The 6,798-nt window shown below is 35.5% G+C and overlaps 1 pseudogene; it reads right to left on the bottom strand.

Annotated features, from left to right (window-relative positions):
• Positions 1–467: 467 nt before the first annotated feature.
• On the bottom strand, positions 468–3,744 carry LOC142626659 (uncharacterized; annotated as a pseudogene).
• Positions 3,745–6,798: the final 3,054 nt, after the last annotated feature.

Raw genomic sequence — 6,798 nt, 5'->3', positions numbered from 1 at the left:
TCTGCAGAAACTAGTTCCTGGCATGCCTATCCTTCTCCACCAGCCACTTCTACACCAGATATTTCCCAACCAGAACTTTCTCATACTACATCCTTATCTGGCACAAACAAACATCCTACGATAACTTGATTAATATACCACATAACCTCCTTAATATAAAATTGCAGCCTCGTCCCACACTGTTTTGCACCTATGAATGAAGAATATGGTGCCCTTATGACATGGCCTAAACAATTATCTTCTTGCATTCACGTGTTTTAGCATATATTCGCATAAATGTTTTTCGAACTTTCTTAATATGGGGGATTGATAAAGAAAATAGAATTGATAAAATTTGACATATGATCAAATTAACTGGTCATTAAAGAGATCCTCCTATCAATTTGCAGTTCTAATCCTAAGAACTTATAGCTTCAAACAGCTTGGGAAACAAACATAAATACACAAAATTGATCTAGTGCAATGCTTCATCCTCTAGAACATCTTTTAATCTCTTGTAACTTCGATAAGGCTTCTCCATAGTAAAACGTTCTTTCAATGAATCAGCAGCAAAGACAGTCCAACTCTCACCATAGAAGCCACACACTCTTCACCTCTGAAAGCAATGTTGTTTTTGTTCTTGCTGCTGCTATCTTCACCAGAAGAATAATTGGTACTGCTGCTTTGCGAAAAAGATTCATTATCCTTGAAAAGCCTTGGATCAGCAATATCCAAGATTTTACTCTCATGCACTTCGGAGATGAACTTGTTTATGCTTAAACCTTCCTGGAAAATCCCATCTGTGGGCTTCTTGGCAATGATTATCTCAAGCAGCAGTATCCCAAAACTATAGACATCCCCACTGGTTGAAGCCTTTCCACCAAGCCATACTCAATAACAGTATTTCAGGATATTAGGATCAAGTATTTCCAACCAGAAATGATAAAGCTTGAGGAAAAAACATATAAACATAGGGTGTTAATTTTTAAATTTTTTTTACTAATATGTTCTTTGGGGTCGAATGTAGCAAGCGAGGTAGAGTAGAACATTGTTTGAACTGTGAATGTAATCACTAAATCTTTTTAAGTTTCATAAAGTAAGATCCACAACATACCTGGAGCAATATAACCAATTGAGCCTTTTAGTCCAATTGTGCTACTCCCATTCTGTGATGAATCATGGGAGAGAAACCTTGCTAACCCAAAATCTCCTACATGAGCAGTCATATCTTCATCTAAAAGCACATTTCCAGGTTTCAAGTCGCAATGGACTACAGGTGGGTCAAAATCATGATGTAGGTGATCTAATGCAGAAGCTACATCAATGGCAATATTTAGTCTCTGGGTCAAGGTCAGAGTTGATCCACACTCAACGTCCTCTGGGTACTACCACTTATCCAGGTTACCAATAGACATGAATTCCATAGCTAAAGCCTTGAATTCAGCTCCTGTGTGATCAATGCTGGAGCAAGAAGTGAAGACCTTAACAAGAATCTGATGCTGGATGTTTCTGAGGGCTTCACATTCTGCATCAAAACTCTAGGAAGCTTTGCTTTGTGTCAAGTCAAGAACCTTCACTGCAACTGTGGTGTGGATTCCATTTTCACCAGTACTGAAAACAGCTCTATAAACAGATCCAAAAGCTCCCTAACTTATCAAATTTGTTGTGACAAACCCGTTTGTTGCAAGCTGGATTTCAGAGTAAGATAGCCTAGACGGTAAACCCTTCAGTTCAGATGATGAACTTTCATTGTTTATTGTCTTTCTCTTCTTTTTGGTGATCACTGCACATACTAAACACAATGCACACACAAGCACAATGAAAGAAGAGGTTTGAATAATGACTTTGAGCACTAAATCTCAATTCGATTTTGTTTTTGTCACACAAGTAGTGACTCTAAGCTTTTCTGCAGTCTCATGGTCAAATACGCAGAGCTGATTGTTTCCCTGGAGAGAATCCCAGCTGATGTTGACAAAGACATTATTTTTTATACTTCTCCTTCCAAGCTGTTGAAAGACAAATTTAACATCTGCAAAGCCATTAAGGTTCTCCAATTCTGTTGGGATTAGGCCAGAGAGATTGTTGGAAGAAAGATCCAAGCTCTCCAGTGCTGCTAGATTTTCCAGTGACTTTGGTATTGAGCCAGTTATCCTGTTTCTTGCAATGTTAAGGCGTTGCAAAATTGAGTATCTCTTGGTTATTGCAGGAATATTTCTAGATAGCTGGTTTCCAGAAATGTCCATGATTTCAAGCTGCCTCAAATGGCCAAATTCATTGGGCAGAGAACCGCTTAAACTGTTATTTGCCAACAGCAAAAATTTTAGCTGGGGAAGCTCAAAAATTTGCTTTGGAATGCTGCCATTGAGGGCTGTCCTTGCTAGTACAAGCATCACTAATTGCTAGCATGTTGCTTTACTCATGGGAATTCTACCAGATAACTGGTTGTTTGCCATGTCTATAGCTCATGTAGCCACGTAAGATTGCTAAAGACATCCGGAATTTCTCCAGAGAACAAGTTGTCAATAACCATAAGTCTTTCTAGTTTCTGAAGTTTTCCAATGGAGTTTGGTATTTTACCTTTGAAATTTTTTTTTCTCAATTGATAAGGTTTTGGTACATTTCCAATCTTTGAGGGAAGCTACCGGTCAAGAAATTATCATGAACACAAAAATGTTGGAGATTGACCGAGAGATTTCTAATTGGTTAGAATTCAGAAGGATTTTCCTTAGGAGGGTACAGTTTGTAAGGGAATCAAATACTTGGAAATTCAGTTTTGTTCTAGAAGATAAACTGTTCGCACCAAGGAGTAACTGGACAAGATGTTTCAAGTTACCAAGTAAAGGAATATGCCTAGTGAAATTATTTGAAGAGAGATCAAGGTGTTCAACATATGAAGCATTGGATAAAGAACTTGGTATTGGTCCTTCCAGATGATTGCTTGCCAAGCAGAGTTCCCTTATTTTGGGAAGGGTAAGGCCTATATTGGAGGGAAGCTTTCCAACTAGCCTGTTTAGTGTGAGAGATAAGAACTTCAGGGAGGAAATGTTGAAAATTGAAAAGGGAATCTCACCACTAAATTGATTCTCCGAGAGTTGAAGAGTGACAAGATTATTGTGACGACCCAACTCATTTGGAATTTCGCCAGATATCTGAGTTCTTGCTATGTTGAGAATGGTAAGAGTGGAGAGATTGCCAAAAGTAGAGGGAATTACACCAGTAAGATTGTTCATGGACACGTCAAGAAATTTCAGTCCATGAAATTGGCCTAGTTCACAAGGAAGATGACCAGTTAAGTTTGTTGTTCTGAAACATTATATTTTCAAGCCTACGACAATGAGATAGACTGTTAGGAATTGTGCCATTAATTATGTTCCCCATGAGAATTATATGTTGAAGGCTAGTAAGATGGCCAAGCTCAGAAGGAATTTGACCAAAAAAGGAGTTGTTTGAAAGGTCTAGGGCTATGAGGGCAGTGAGGTTGGAGAGCTGAGGAGGAATAATACCAAAGAGTCCCAGACTGCTAAGGTGTAGTGATTGAACTTTTGTTGTATTGCTGGTGCAGTTGACCCCAAACCAAGTACAATGAGAATAACTTATATTCCACCCAGACAGAGCATTTTGGGGATCAGATACAAAGGATTTGAAAGATAAGAGTACTTCTGTTTCAGTGCCAGAGTCAGTACCCCCTACCTTTCTCGCTCTATAGCAAGCGAAAATTTGAAAAAAGAGGATGAGAAGCATTAAGGAGAAATGAAAATGCCTCATTTTTTTTTTCAATGTATGTGTTAATTGTAGAATGCAGCAAATGAAGTATGCTGCAACCCCCAGTTCTAATGGTTTGAGAGATTATCATTGGTGATTGGACTATGGCTTTTTCCTCCTAATTGTACTGAACTTGAATTTGAAAAGATCAACCTACGTGCATTTCACTGCAGAAAGTTTATGGGACAATTCTTGACAGTGGTTTTATAGAAATAACCAAGTCTTCATAAGTTTCCTTGACGCTGCATATCAAATTGATATTATCAATGAAGATATAGACAGATATAGCTTCTTTAGAATGGCACCAGGAAGACCATTCTTTATTAACGTGCATAAAAAATTCGAATATGGATGCGATAGATATGAATCTATCACAGCACCATGATAATTATTTTTTGTTTAATAAAATTTTGATTCTTTTTTTTTTTTTTTTTGGCCATACTATATTTGGGAGCAAATTTTTTACCAGTTGAGTTGATTGGATCCATATTGTGTGTAGGAATTATATATTCATAAATAGGAAGAAATTTGTTATATGCGGTGGTTAATTTTTTTCAAATTTTTTAATTAAAAAAATTTAATTAATGATTGAAAAATATTTTCTATTTTTTTTTAAGTTTTAACAAAAGTTGACGTAAATGATATAATTGAATGGATCAAACTTAAACTGAAATGAACAAAAACAAAACTAAATAAAGGAAATAAAATCTAAAGAAACTTAAAGTGTCAATTTTACATTTTAGTCATTTTTCTTTTAATTGAAATGGTGACACTTTACTTTTAAGTCACTATTTCACTCCAACAAGTCACAATTTCAGTTGGGGGAAAAAAAAAATCTGTGTGCATGTTGACTGTAATAGAGCAGTGCAAAGTAATAAACGCTGCCCTTTCTTTTTTGTCGAAGAATAAAGTACGACTTTAACGTGAAGCCTAAAAGCTTTGGAGCGTGTGGAGTGGGGATTGTGATGAGTGAAAGGTTTGATGAGGTCATGACAAAAAATTGACACCAGAAAGCACGGCTTAAAGTAAGAGGAATTTAGTAAAGCTCTAAACCAGTTATATAATATCAAAATAAAAACAACGGCTAAAACTGAAAATATATTAACATTAAAGGTATTTATAAAAAAAAAAATTATTCACTGAATATTCAAAGATACTTAACCATGCAATTTAACAATTTCTCACGTGGAATGTGAGATAAGTGATTAGTACTCTTTATGCAAAAAAATAGCTTTTAATTTTTTCCATATCTAAAACTTATCTCCCACGTACTCAATTTCAGAGACTAAAACAGACTTATTATTTCAATGTTGGTTTAGTTCTATGAGTACATAATTTGTTAAATCTCACGTAAGATTTAGATATTGCCTCTACTCACATCTAGCTTTGGGTCAATGGCGGAGTCACATTAGGGCCAAGGGGGCCATGGCCCCCTAGCTTTTCAAAATTTTCATTAATAGTGGTAACAAAAATCCTAATTAGTCTTTGAAATTATTTGTTCACCCCTCCTAAAATTTTGACAAAATTTTCAATACAGAATAATCCTATCCAAGTTCAATTTGATCTCTTTAAAGATGTGAACCTAAGTAAAAATACATCGTTTTCTTAGAATGAGATCTTGAAATTTTACTATTTAGCTTGGCCCCTTAGATAAAATTATTGGCTCCGTCACTGGGGCTTGATTACATTATGACCAAGTCCACAAGAAACGGTAGCATAGTGAACAGAATTCTTATCAAAGCCATGTAGCCAAAAATGCCCACGATGTTTGATAAATTTTAGAAGATACAGCCAAGTCATCATAAGTTTTCAACACGCTGCTAGATTATGCAGCTTGATCAATGAAGACAAACAGCTAGCTGTAGCGTCTTTCTGATTTAGCTTGGAAGACCATTCTTTATATTATATATGCATTATTGCATGAAGACTTCTCTGTACTATAGGCCCGGCCCGTTTGGATTGAGGAGGGAGGGAAGGACAATGGAAATGAGTAGATTAAAGTTGGTTGGAAACAGAATGAAACTCTACAAATGGATTAATTCATATGGCAATAAAATTTTGAAATGACATGATACCTTAAGATTTTAAATCACAAGATACATATCCAAGCAGATTAATTCATACTGGGTTGATGTATGATTCTATATATATATATATATATATATATAGTCTCACACAAACAAAATACACTCACAATCAAGGTTTAAATATTCCCTATTGTCAATGGATCGAAAACTATTTTACAATTTGGAAAGAAATAATGATAAATAATTTAAAAAAATAATACCTTGCTTCATATATAATACCTTCACATCAAATTTTGAAGTGGAAAAAAAAAAACTAAAACGAAATATATTGATTAAAAAAAAAAGGAAGTGTGCGCACCCTCTCAGTGTTGGTGGTCAAATTGGCAGGAGGATCTCTCTCTCTGAACAATATCTTCACTCTTCACTATTTAAACTTAGAGGTCTGGAACAGACCAATTGAATCTTTTGCAATAACAAATCATTTGTTGACATCTACATTGACATTGTCACTTTTTTCATTGTGGTACCACTAAACTTCTCAATCAAAAGTTGATTGTATGTTTTAGATGATCTTGCTGATATGTTTAAGTTAACCATTATCGTATCAAACAGTGTTTTAACATGTCTTCAAATATATTTTTATTTTCAAGTTTATTTATCAATATAAGCAAAATATTGAAAACTATAAACCTCTAACTAACTAGAGGCCAAGGAGCCATAAGCCAAATCTGGGCAGCCCACTCACAATGCAGAAAAAGATGCTCTAATGTTTCAGTGTCATTATTACATAAAGGGCAATCAAAAGAAGGAAGGGAAAACGGTTATTAAGGACAGAGCAAGTAGGGAGGATATTCCAGCACATTTTCCACAAAAGATTCTTGAGTCTAGCGTTAACTTTGAGTTTCCACAACACTTTCCAATCTTTGTTAGACATATGGGGATGCCTTGAATAACTAGAGCATCTAATGGCATTGTAGGCTGACTTCACAGAGAATTCTGCTGAATGAGAAAGGCACCAATAAATTTGATC

The sequence above is a fragment of the Castanea sativa genome, chromosome 3 (genome assembly GCF_040712315.1).
Source record: "Castanea sativa cultivar Marrone di Chiusa Pesio chromosome 3, ASM4071231v1".
Classification (NCBI taxonomy): Eukaryota; Viridiplantae; Streptophyta; class Magnoliopsida; order Fagales; family Fagaceae; genus Castanea; species Castanea sativa.
Note: the sequence above shows the minus strand (reverse complement) of the source record. Positions and strands in the feature narration are given on the sequence as shown.